The sequence below is a fragment of the Hakea prostrata genome, chromosome 7 (assembly GCF_041222555.1).
Source record: "Hakea prostrata isolate BN-2017 chromosome 7, UWA_Hpros_2, whole genome shotgun sequence".
In the NCBI taxonomy this organism is placed as follows: Eukaryota; Viridiplantae; Streptophyta; class Magnoliopsida; order Proteales; family Proteaceae; genus Hakea; species Hakea prostrata.
The window spans coordinates 38374169-38388396 of NC_142606.1; the positions used below are offsets into that span (position 1 = coordinate 38374169).

General features: G+C 35.3%; 1 pseudogene; it reads right to left on the bottom strand.

Moving 5' to 3' along the window:
• Positions 1-2105: 2105 nt before the first annotated feature.
• Positions 2106-5765, bottom strand: LOC149011059 (uncharacterized; annotated as a pseudogene).
• Between the last annotated feature and the right edge of the window lie 8463 nt (positions 5766-14228).

A 14228-nucleotide genomic window follows, 5' to 3' on the forward strand; every position in this document is an offset into this window, starting at 1 on the left:
ATGAGTGTTTCTAAGTTCATCTATTTAAGGGCCATTTTGTATCAATTTTCATTTTTTTTTTTTTCATTTTTGTTCTTTTAATGTATTTGATAATTCTGGTATTCATTTCAAATCCTATTTTTGTTTAAAAGAATATAAAACACCCCATCCATAATAGGCTTTTTCTTTGTTATGAATTCTAGACAAAAAAAATTATTCTATTCATTTTTGTGTAAGCCGCTTAAAATCAAAATGCAAATTGAGCATATAATAGTATATATACAGTCATTTTGTGGATACTCTATTATTTCTCTTTTTTTTTACTCTAAAACCCTAACAATCTGTTGTCAATATTTATTATTATCTTTTAACAATTTGTTATTTTGATATACCAAAATCATTCTATAATTTATTTTGGACAAAAGTTAACAACCTATTTTTCATCCTTGATAAAAATGAATTCTTGTATTCATTTGTTTTAAATAGACAAAATACAAAATGAGAATTAATAGCAAAAAGGCCCTGAACCATATTCATGATTAGTTGCACACCTTGGAATGAATCAACAAAACCTAGAAGTACATACATATAGCAACAATAGACAACTTAGATGAATCAGTCTATAAATAATATATGGCTGACTTTCAAGTGTGCCAGTCTATAAGGAAAGCCTGCATAGACTCGGTAATTTGGAACCAGAAATTAGAATTGGAGAGAGACGATAGAAAAGACAACAGTATGATAGGTGGCTCTCAAAATCCCTTAACTAGTAGATCCAGAATTGGTTTTATAATTTGAGGATATGAAGGTCAAATTCTATGCAAGGTCTTCAATGATATCTCCATAGGTGAAGCTTTTCCAATTAGGAGTGGTCTCCTAGAAGGGTTGGCATTGCATAAAATAAGATTGAAGTTGAGTCCAATACCCTGGAGGTTTTTATTAATGGTGGAAGATCGATATCCTCTCGCCTGAAAGCGATCCTAGATGATAGTTGCAAGTTGACTGAAGTTCCAATTCCTTATCCTTTTCTTATAGTCTTAGAGAGTTTAATGTAGTGCTAATGGACTATCTTCCCTGGAGGGCCCTATCAAATGCTTGTAGATAGAATGGCAACATTTCATTACATGGTTATATGGGACTTGCGTTCCCCCCCCCCCCCAATCTTGTGCCCTTCATCTTGATGAAATCCTTTTACCAAATAGATCCTCGGTTAAGAATGAAAAACAGCTAATATAACTTCAAATTGTTGCTCTACTCCTACTACCCACCTATAGAAAATAATAAGGGAAAGCTTCTATCTCTCCCCTGTACTAACTCTCTAGTTACACTTACTCCCTTCTCAAAAGTTTTACTTTTGATTCTCCCAAAAACTATGAATTATTATCTTTCCTTTTCCTTTGATTTTTCCACATGGCCAAATTTCTTTATTTTTCCCCCTTTAATTGATTAAACAAATTTCTTTTTCCCCTTTCTTTGTTAGGAATCTGTTATAGGTGATTAGGTGTACTTTTATCTTAATAATTTTTATTGTAAATTCTTTCTGATGTTTTCCTTACTCCTTTAATAGATTCTTTTAGAAAAGGGAGGTGTATCTAGTCAGGTTTAATGGATTATGATAGAAGACTGAAGAAGAAAGAGAGTAAACCACATTTAGTGGATTCTTATAAAAAAATAGATTGGGGATTTTTTTTTTTTTTTTTTTTTTTTTGCTAAAATGTCATTTGTATTAAAGGCCGGTTTTTTTTTTTTTTTAGTCATACAATAATTCATAGGTTGAGAGGAGCCTCAAACATTCAATCCTACAACAATAGTTGCCCCAAATACACCAATCTCACAGGAACCTCAAGATTTAAACTTGTGCGCACTTGTTATTCAAAACGATATCGATGACATCTAGAGGCATCCCAATCTAATATTTCATTCTTAATCATGGCTAACCAAGGTAAACATAAACAATTCCAACAAAATAGGAAGAGAGAAAAAGCATAAAAATAAAATAGTAACATCTAATTACGTATAATGGACTCCTATAAAGGACGAAAGAAAAGAAGTAAATAAAGAAAAATAGTATATAATTAAGAAGGTTCAAACAAAGAATAATTAGCTCATTTTGAAATATCATGGGAAATGAAAAAGAAAAAGTTTTTTTCTTGGGGAATGAGAGGTGAAATATATGAGACGGGAACAAGAGTGAATATAGAATAAGTATAGGGGGGAGAGAACTTTTTTTCCAAAAAATTAAAGATACATTTAAAGGGGGCACAATATTTGATTTAGACAAATATGAGCATACACAAATATAAAACCATAACAAAACACAAAAGGGAATTTTTTTGTGGTGCAGTAATGAATGTAATTTATCCAAGTTGTGGATATTGATTCATTTCCTTCTATTGTGACATTCGATTTTCCTTCACCTTCTTCGCAGCTTGGGCACCATAAACCTAGCAATGAACTGAGAACATCTATTTTTTCTCCAAAATAACTCTCTTCCAACAACCAATCCAATTATTAAACCTGAGCAATATCCTGCCAAGGCAAACCTCCAATCAAACTTACATGTTTCATTATCATCATCATCTCCGTATTGGAATGTTGATGTGGGAGTTAGAACTTTGCACTTCCTTGTCAGAGGAAAACCACATAATCCTGCATTTCCCTCATAGGACGCAATTGAAAATGTATTGAATTGGTTCCCTTGTGGAATCATTCCCTTTAAGTCATTGAAGGATAGATTCAAGACTTCAAGAAATGTCAAACTTGCCAATTGTATTGGGATTTCTCCAAAGAGTTTGTTTTCTGATAGATCCAGTGACTCAAGTCCACTTAAATTTCCCATGGAAAATGGAATTCGACCTGTTAGGCTATTTCCAGACAAGTTGAGCACTTTCAATGCTTTTAAATTTCCCAATGCATCGGGGATCTTTCCTACAAAGAAGTTGTTGGATAGATCAATGGTGGTGAAGGTGGTTAAAATTTTCTGCATTTCCAAGTATATTCCCTTCTCAGTGATTACAATTCTGTCTTGATAGTATGTAGAACTATCTTCCACATTACTGTAGTACAAGACAGATGTATCATCGTCAGACATCATAGCTTTCCAGTGACAAATGTATTGCAATGGTAAATCTCCACTAAAATTATTAAAAGAGAGATCAATGACATGTAGGCTTGGGAAGGGATGAGAATGAGCTTGGACGGGTTGAGCAATGGGACCCACAAATTTGTTAGACCTCAAAACAAGAACCTGTAACTCCAGCAAGATTTTCCAACCAATGAGGAAAGGTACCGTTCAACTGGTTTTCTGAAAGATCCAATACCTTGAGTAATTCACAGTTGCCGAGTGCTCTCGGAATTTTTCCATGAAGCTTATTTGCATTGAGTTTGAGGGTATGCATATTGCACCCATCTTTGAATAGAGTAGAAGGAATGGATCCATGAAAATTGTTCATTTCCAAATTTAGCACCCCCATATTGCTTTTGCCCAGGCAAATTGGAATGCTGCCACTCAATTTGTTCTTGGATAAATCCAAGATTTCAAAGTTTCTTACTTTGCATATTGAGGAAGGGATTTTTCCAGTTAATTTGTTGTTTGAAATGGAGAAGAAATCGATGGTTTCAGAGAAAAGGGAAGTGAGATTCCCTAAGATATGAGAAACAACCTCAGTATCATACTCATCAAATGTTTGGGGAGAACATGGTGCAGATGATTGACAATCTTGTATCATGTTTGAGTGAAGATCAAGTTCTTCTAACATGTTGAAGGAGTGATCAGGGAATGGCAATTCAAGACCTGTAATCATGTTGTTAGAAAGGTTCAGATATCTCAAATTCTTTTTTCCATATCCATTTGGGTATCTCACCACCAAGTCTATTACCACCAATATACAGAGCCCTCAATTCCTCGATATCCTTAAGGAAATCTGGGAATTTTATAATTCTATTGTGAGAAAGATCTAGAGTAAATAATTGCTCCTGATTCTTGAGGAAATTTCTTGGGAATTCACTGATGTTGCAAGAATCCAAACTCAATTGAAGAATCTGAGAATTGACAAAATTGATGTCACCACTATGATTATTGTTGGGGAGACCATCATAGGAAAGATTTGTATCTTCTCCTAAGTAGCTAAAGTCATTGAGTGAAAGGTCAAGGTATTGAATTATACCTTTGATCTTTGAAATTGATCTCATCAGGTCTTCTCCTTTCAAATGGTTGCCCCTCAGACTAAGTTGTGAGAAAAAATGGTTGCCTCTCAGACTAAGTCGTGAGAAAAAAGAGGAGATGTTGTGAACAGGAGGAGGCTCATTTATGACTCCGTCGAATTGGTTATTGGACAAGTCCAATGACCATATTGACGGGAGAAAAAACAATGAAGAATGGATGGACCCTTGGAGTAAGTTGTTGTCCAAACTTAGTAATTCAAGATTGGGAAGCAAAAAGTAATCAGGAGTTTGACCACTCAAACTGTTGTTTGAAAGATCCAAACTTGTAAGCTGGGTAAGATTAGAAATAAAAGGAGGGATTGGTCCGGATAAGTCACAACCACTGGCAGATAATGTCTCCAAAAACAAGAGGTTTCCAATTGAACTTGGTAACATCCCTTGGCACATTGTCCAGCCAATGGACAAAGAGTGAAGAGAGGTGTTCATTTGAGGGAATTCTGGCAAATGAACCAAGAGGAGAGGATTATCAGATAAGTCTATGCTACTCAACTTAGGTTGAAGAAAAACACTGCTTGGGAAAGCTCCGTAGAATCCACAATTGGAAAGGCTAAGGGCAGTGAGAGAAGTGAGGTTCATCAAAGAACTCGGTATTGTGGAAGTGAGATTCTCGTTGCCACTAAGGTATAGCTCTCTCAGAAAATGAAAGCTCGAGATTGATGCATCCAAGGGACTTGCAAGTGAACAATCACTCAATGACAACACATGAAGGTTAGGGAGTGCAGATGATAAGTGATGACACCAATCCCTATTTATTTGAGCTGACAAGTTCACCCCACCAAGCCGGAGTTCTCTTAACATGGTTAAGGTTTGGACGAATGCTCTCAAATTAGGAATTTCAAGTCCCTTGTTTTGAGAGAGGTCAAGTGAAACCAACCTGGTAAGGTTGGAGATTTCAGATGAAATTTTGCCATGAAAATGATTGCAAGAGAGATCAAGAGAAACCAAGTTTGTAAGATTGGAGATTTCTGATGGGATTTGGCCCTGAAAGCTATTCAAAGAAAGATCAAGAGAAACCAATTGTATAAGCTGTGAAATTTTTGATGGGAATCGTCCTGAAAAAATGTTACCTGAGAGGTTGAGATGCAGTAATCCAGAGAGTCTTACAAAGCCTGATGGTGCAAAGTAATCAAACTTGTTCCATGAGATGTCGAGCATTTGAAGGTGAAGGAGATTGAAGAGAGTACTATTGGAATGAATGGAACCACCAAGCAACGAATCGGAGAGAGCAAGGCCAACTACATGACCAGTAGTGCCATCGCAAGAGATGCCTTCCCAGAAGCAGCAATCAGTATTTGGCTTCCACGAGTTGAGAGATGAAGGATAGTTGGTAGAGACACTGGAGTGCTTTTGCTTAAATTGCAGCAAAGCAGAGTGCTCATCATGAAGACACAAATAAGAAGGAGAAGGAGAAGGAGAAGGAGAAGAAAGGAAACAAGGCTGAAACAGAACTAGTAAGAAAAGAAGGAATTGCCAAGACATACTTCCTTTCTATTTCTTCAAAGGAACTAATTAAAAAAGGTTTGGCCGGGTTTTGTAAATGTTGGACGATTGATGCATGAAGGAGTTCTCCTTGCCACTTATTTATAGACAAACCATGAGAGACAATCTTTAAGAAGAAGAATCCTAATAATAGAAACGTTTTGTATGTAAATACAGGATATATTATAAATTATTTCCATTTTATAAATCTATGGGGGTAGTCATACGACAAAATTGGATCCATTATCATAATTTGATTAAATAGTATGTAAATACAGGATATATGAAGTTGACTTGATTTATAGAGATGAGGTCAAGAAGAGAAAGAGATGATATAATGAAAGTCTGTTTCAGAGAAGAATCTTATTAGTGAAAACGTGTTGTGTGGGTTTCAAAAATCAATGAAAGCACTTTTTTCTTCTCCAAATTCCATGAAGGAGAAGAAAAGAAACTAGTGCATCTAATTGCTGGTGACTTCGACCTTGACTCTCTTGGCCAAACTTCAAAATCAATGAGAACACTTTTGAGACCCCATTGGCATGAGAAAGTCATTAGTCAGTTGAGATGCCTCACCTAGTTGGTTTGAGCTTTCAAATTTTAGGTTTTCATACGCAATGAAATTGTGATTTGTTTTAACATGAAGAATCAAGAGTGATAAACTAACTAGGCGTCTACTGCTCATATGCAACTTGAGAAACTTACAATTATATCAAAGTGAGGAAGTTTCATGTGCACTAACCATTCACCTCATTCACCTTAAATCCATTAATTAGACTAGTGTCTAAATTAAAATAAGGTAACGTCAACATGGCTGGGCCAGTACTTTCTCAAACCTTGTTTAGGGTAAGTGTGGGTTAGGGGGAATTAAAGTCGTCAAGATCGAGTTTACATGATGATGCAGAGTGTGGATCATCTCCCTTGACGGGAGCACCCTGTGCTCCGCTGATGGCTTTACAATCACAAATTACGTGGAGCCCACAAGGGAAAAAAATCCCATTACCTAACCTTGTGGGCCCCTTTGTAATTTGTAGTCACTAGGTGTCAGGGGAGATGATCCCGTCTCTTTACATGCATCCCTAGTTGTGGTTGGAAATTACATGCTCTAGAGTTAAGGTTGAGACCTCATGCCCAAACAGAGGCTGCCAATCATATCTATAATATATTATACAATTTAATTGTTAGAGATTATAGGATTACTATATTAAAAATGCTTCTTTTTTTTTTTTTCTTCTTCCAAATACCTCGCTGAGAATAAAAGAAATGAAAAATCAAAGTGCTAGAACTTAATTGTTTACGGATTGACTTGGGTTGGAAATGCATGTCAGATTGGAGTAGAACTAGAAGGAGATATTTGATGTTATTGAGGGAGAGAATAGAGGTCTAACCCCGTGCTTCCTGTTGTTTCATGTTCTTAAATCTTTAAACTTGCTACATACCTTTTGATGAAATTTGACGTAATCTTCAGCCATTGACACCCAATTCCGTTTTAATTCAGCCCAATCGGAATGTCTTTATGTTTGATGTTCTTCATTAATATGCCTAGTTTCACATTTTGGAAGAAATCTAGAGAAATTCTTGTTTACATGTATAATGATGATGATGATGAGTTTTTGAAAGAAATCAAAGAAATTTTTAGTAGTACATTGCCAAACATCGTACTCCCACTGCAAGAATTAATGAATACAAACAATTACCAATCTGTTGTGGCAGTTAGGATATCTAGTTTTTCACCCAAGAAACCCAGGTTTAACTCTTGGCAATGGAAATGTCACTTTAAAATAATAAACATATAAAAATAATAATGAAAAAAAAATTCAATAAGAGCATAAAATTTTATTTACAAAACGCCCTTTGAGATTTTGTATTGACTTTTATGATTATAGTAGCTGCAAAACTTTTACAAAAGGGAATGTTTTTTGTGTGGTGCAATAATGAATCTAATTTTTCCTAGTTGTGGACATTGATTCATTTTCTTCTATTGTGGCATTTTATTTTTCTTGACCCTATTCTCAGCTTGGATTTCATAAACCTAGAAATGAACTTAGAATATCATTTTTTTTTTCTCCAAAATAACTCTCTTCCAACAACCAATCCAATTATTAAACCAAAGCAACATCCTGCCAAGGCAAATCTCCAATCAAACCTCCATGTTTCATTATCATCATCATCTGTATTGGAATGGTGACGTGGGAGTTAAAACTCTACACTTCCTTGTTAAAAGAAAACCACATAATTCCTCATTTCCCTCATAGGACGCAATTGAAAATGTATTGAATTGGTTCCCTTGTGGAATAATTCCCTTCAAATCATTGAAGGATAAATTCAAGACTTCAAGAAACGTCAAATCTGCCAATTGCATTGGGATTTCTCCAAAGAGTTTGTTTTTTGATAGATCTAGTGACTCAAGTCCACTTAGATTTCCTATGGAAAATGGAATTTGAGTTGTTAGGCTATTTCAGGACAAGTTGAGCACTTTCAATGCTTTTAAATTTCCCAATGCATTGGGGATCTTTCCTACACATAAATTATTGGATAGATCATTGGAGGTGAAGGTGGTTAAAATTTTCTGCATTTCCAAGTATACACTCCCATCTCAATGATTGTAATTCTGTCTTGATAGTAAGTGAGTGCCTCAAAGATCTTTTGGGAAGATTCTTTGAGAAAACAACGCATCAACACATTATTGACTAGAATGACCGGATCATTTCCAAGTAATGCCATATACCCTGTTGTGCTAGTCTTTAAAAAGTTTGGAAGCCTATAGGCATGAATGAATTGGAACAAATAAGACAAAAGGCAAACTAATAATGGACGAAAGAGAGTGAAAATGAGAAGAAAAGAAACTAATGCATCTAATTGCTGCTAGCTAGCTAGCTTTCTTTCCTTGACCTTGACTGCATGATGGGTCTTATGGGGTGAGGCTAAGAATCAAATCTTGAAGAATATAAGATGTGAACTTAGCTTTAAGACTACCAAAAGAAGAACTTAGCTTTAAGACTCCTTAGTGAGTGATGGGTCATCTAAGCAAATGCTTTAAGACTTCTTAGTGGGTGGCGGGTCATTTGGGCAAACGCTTTATGACCCCTTAGTCAAGGACGGGTCATCTGGGCAAATGTGTTTTTCTTTTTTTGGGTAAAATAAATGCTTTAAGACTTCTTTGGTGTGAGAAAGTCATTATAGAGTTTGGAAGATGCGTCTCCTTGTGGTTTGGAGTTTTCAAATTTATATACACAATGGAATGGTGATTGTCTTTTAACATGGAACCTCGAGTTTTCTTTTAAGAAGAGTGATAACAATTAGGGGTGTGAATGAATAACCGAAATTCGCTCCGAATTCGCATCTTGCATTCGTTTAGGGGTATCTGAATCCATCCAATTACTAATAGGATGCGGATATGGTATACCTCTTTCTTACCGATTATTATCCGTCCGATAAAATTATCCGATTAAGTTACTTATTTATATTTATTTTTCTTATTTTTACAAATTTTTTACCTGTGCTATGTGACTATTTTTCTAGATTTTATGCTAAAATAGCTACCAAAGTTGCTAAATTCTTAAAATTGAAATCTAGTTCTCACAAATAAAATGGTAAAGATGTAAACAGCTAGTCAAAAACTTGTATTCAATCTGTATTCATGCCCACTTAGAAGAATCTACTCAAGAAAATAATTATCCGATTATCATCCGAATCCGACTAAATCCTTCAGAAAATCGATAGGATATTATCCGAATCCGTCCGAATATAATAGGATACGGATATAGTATTACCACTATCCGATCCGAATTCGAATCCGGTCCGTTTACACCCCTAATAACAATGGAGTTACTTATATTTGCTTGGATAAAGTTATATATTTTCCCAATCTTCTTCTAGTTTTTGGTGCCTTAATACACCTTTATGGTGGATGTTGGGGAGATAAAAACATTTGGGGCAATTTGGTTACATGAATCTAGGACTTTGAAATGAAATAGGATTTTATATTTATGGATTTCAAATCTATAGATTCATGGTTAAAAAAAATTAACCATTTTATACTTGGGTGGTATCGCGTGAATCTGTAAATTTCATCCATTTTATACTTAGGTGAAATTTAACCCAATATACCGAAGAAAAAAAGTGAAATTCCTAGATTTTGTAAATCTATGGAAGTTTTAATTACAACCAAACAAGTATAATCTCTTATTCATGAATCCAGGGATTTCAAATCCCTAGATCATGATAACCAAACAGACCCTAAAAATGGGAATTATTAAAGTAAAAAAGATGGTTAAACCTATGGGGAGTAAGATGGATGAGGTAGAACTGGCCATGGTTAAATTTAAGATAATATGGTGTTCACGTATTGGATAGGGATACAAATTTGATGCGAACAGCCAAATCCACCTTGGCCTGCCTTGAGCTCAAATGGGGACTAGGTTTAATGGATTAGGGTTGAAAATTAACATGCGTTAAGAGTTTGAAGCTGGGCTGAGTTAGGGAAAGTGAAGCTGCCCAATCTTGTATATAATATTTTAATTGTTAAGGGATTATAGGAGTACCATATCAAAATGTATTTTCTCAAATTACCTTCCATTCTTGATTCATCTCTAATAAAGTAATATCTTAGAATGCTAGAACACACCATATATGGTAAGAAATTTCACTAAATTTTGCAGAAACTTGCCAAACTTTGTGTGTTTCAACATATGGTGAAACAAAACCACAGGCAAAATTGAAAAGTTTTAACTTACCATTGAAATGCGGGGAAAATTTCCGAAATCTCAATGAAATTTCAATGAATTCCAAAATTTCACCAAAATTTCACAGCAATCTTTGCCCTAACTATAAAAAAAGGTTGAAATCTGAAAAAAAAAATGATAATTTCTGCACAAATTTGGAATTTTAATAGTTCCACTGGATAGCGAAACCCCTAGTTTCGGCAAAATTTTGCACCTTGGAACACACCCTCTAAGAAAGAGAAGCGTGTGCATAATGTTGCAAGAGTGAATGGGTAATGGCAATTCCAGCCAATGAACAAGTTGTTAGAAAGGTTTAATCAAACCAAGTCTTCAGTCATATCCATAGGGTATCAGATTGTTAATTCTGTTACCACAAAAAATCCAGATTACTCAATTCCTCGAGGCGCTTAACTCAATTTACTGGAACTACTAGTAGCAACAAGAAAGAGAAGCGTGTGCAAAATCAATAGTGTAATATGATTCACAAATCAAAACTATGTATTCATAAATAAAACTTTCAAAATCCAAATTGTTATTAAAAAAAAAAAATTCCAAGTTAATATTGTTGTTCATGTGTTAGTTTTGATATAATAATATATCAACAAGATGCACAATAGAAACACAAATTTCCATGGTCTTTTTAGTTGTTAAATCTAAATCATTTGTAAAGAAACAATGGAACCTCTGAGCTATTGTCTTTGAATTGTTAAGATATCAATAATATTTCAAGTTAAAAGCACAACAAAAAAAATAACAAGTTCATAATCTAACATGTCATTAAATTTGAGTCATCTAACATATGAAAATTGTATGAAGCAATAAAACTACCAACCTGCTATTAAACTTGATATAAAAAATCAAGAAAAAAAAAACAAATATAAAACAGAAGTGGAGTCATGGGGATGAAGTGAGGATCAAGATCAGTGTGCGGACCAAGGTTTTTTTTTTTTTAATATAAAGATCAACGTAAATGTCAAATTCAGGGGGAAACCTGCCCTAAGCCTAAGAAGGGCCTTTTTAGTAGTGACAAATAAACATACTCATTATTTTGATATATTCAAAATAAAATAGTGAGCATGGAGTTGATCAATGACACTCATGTATCATGTTTGATTGAAAACCAAATACTTACAATGATGCTCATGGAGTAATAAGAGGGTAATGGAAAATCCAAAAATCTGAACACATTGTTGGAAAGATCAAGTAATGCCCAATAGTATCTCATCATTAATTCTATTAGCACCCATCTAAACTTTTTAGTAGAAATTTCGGGTTGGAATTGGCCTTTTTAGTTTTTTAGAGTAGGATGAAATCTATGGATTTCACCCCAAACCCAAAAAACCCCGATTCCGTTTTTAGTGGATCTCTAGATTTCAGAATCTAGAGATTTCACAACCAAACGGGAAAAAACCCCCCCCTCAAAAACCCAGAAAAGAAACAACCCGGAATACAAACCCCCCCGTCAAACAACCCACAACCACCCCCTCATTCAAGCGGAAAGACCAAAGCAATAAAGCAAATATCTCTAAGCCAGGAAGTGAAGGGTAGCCAACTGGTTGTATCAACATTCAATTAAGCCTTCCGAGCTAGACTCAATTCCTTGAGATCCTAAAACAAATATAGCAATATTGTACCAATTATTGTCAAAAAGGTCTAGGGCAACTAGTCCCTATTGCACAAATTTCAAATTCAAGTTAGAAATTTGATTATGGACAAAGTTGATGTCACCACCATGATTATTGTCGGGGAAAACATTTCTATCATCTTCTAAGTAGCCTGAGTCATTCAATGAAAAGTCAAGTATTTTAATTAAATGTTTAATCTTTGAAAACGATCTCATAAGGCCATGTCCTTTCAAATGGTACCTAACAAAAGATGAGATGTCGTGAATAGGAAGAAGCTCATTTACGACCGCCCCCCCCTCTGAAAATAATTGGTAATTTGACAAATCCCCCTCCCCCTCTCTCTCTCTCTCTCTCTCTCTCTCTCTCTCTCTCTCTCTCTCTCTCTCTCTCTCTCTCTCTCTCTCTCTCTCTCTCTCTCTCTCTCTCTCTCTCTCTCTCTCTCTCGAGAAAAAGCAATAATGAATGGATGGCCCCTTGGAATAAAAATTAAGTCATTCAAGAATAGTTCCTCAAAATGTGAATGAGGATATGGCGATAAGAAATTGTGGTCTAGATTAGTCACATAAAATTTTAGAGAATATGTTCAATGGAAGTTTATCTTAGCACTTTTGTTGCTGAAGCTTTTCTACACAGTAGTGTTGGACCTGATGGGCTACTAATTTTGGCATTCGGTTGGAGGTAAAAGACTTTATATGTGGTATGATATATGGGGAATTTTTCAGTCACAAACCATTCAATTTTGATTTTTTTTTTTCATGCTGCCCACTTAAATTGGGCCAAAACTCTTGTTTGTCCACTTAAGTGGCAAAAATTGCATGCAGCCTACACTGGCCATTTTGAGAAATTAGAAGTTATCCATTGTTATTTTTCTATTAACTTTGAAATTGAAATGACCATTTTGTCCATGGGGTAAAGGAAAATATATATATATATTTTATTTTACAAAAGCCTCACGTAATTTACAAAAAGAGCTCCCGGGTTCACCGATTCACTTGAATTCGTATTCCATGTGATGTCTTCCTCTTTGCCCACAAATAGGGGTTTTGGTTGCCCTTCGCTCTTTATTTTACAATTGAAGATGATGTTCCAAATCTGAAAGGGAAAACACCAGTACAACTTGGCAAGAAGGTGACCTTGATGTGTTAAAATGGGTGCCTAAGGGAAAGTGAAACTGGAAAGAAAAGAAATCAAATCTCCTAAGGTTTACATCAAGTAAGTGTCCTTAATTAAATGGTAAATATGAAACTCAAAAGTCTCAATTTCTTAAATAATCTCCGTCTTTCTAAGTGCATGATTAATCTTTATATGCATAGTCAAGACATGCACACGTGTCATCGTGCACGTCGTCACTCTAGTAATATGGTACGTCATACATATCGATCGCAAGCATCTCAAGATCTTGAAACATAGAGGCATCTTGATCTGCAACAAATTCTATGTAATAACCCTCGTAATTCTAACTTGAAACCCGAAATACAGGTCTGAGTACATGTGTCTTTAGTCGGAAGAAGTTGTGGGCCATGCGAATTGAAGTCCATGTTTCGGCCCCAGAATCCATGGATTTGGATGAAATTGGTAAAAAACCTGCCTTATTGGGAGCCGAAAGAAGATCTAGTTAGAATCCGGATGGATTGGGCACGTGAATATCTAGTGCGAGAAAGTCAAGTTTGGCCATTGTCTATGAGCAAGGTAAGAGCCCTTTATATGTTCATTAAGGTTGTAGCTGACTAGCGATCAACCATAGAGAAAAAAGCTCGAGTATTGAAGAGTACTAGATGATGGTTGCTTAAGGCGGTCGATTGGCCAAGTAGTGGCGGTTGATTGGAAATTTTGGCAAAACATGCTTGTTTTGCCTTGCAACACCCTATTTAAGATCCCTAAAACCTAATTTTGCATTATTTTAATCCTTTAGACTACTGGGATGATTGCAATGTCAAAAAGCACGTGGAGAAGAAAGAGCTCGATTCGCAGTGAATTTCTCAGAGATTGGGTTGACCATTGGACTCTTGAGAAGGTTGGTTGGACTAATTTCTTATCCTATTAATTCTTCCTCTGTGGAGAGTGGTTTTTCTCTCGAACCTCTGTTGGAATTGATTGGAGATGAGAATTATTATTTCTATTGTTTTCGATTAAATTGTTGGGAGAATAGATCTTATGTCTATTTTAATGGTGATTACTCTTTGAAGGAGATTTTAATTCC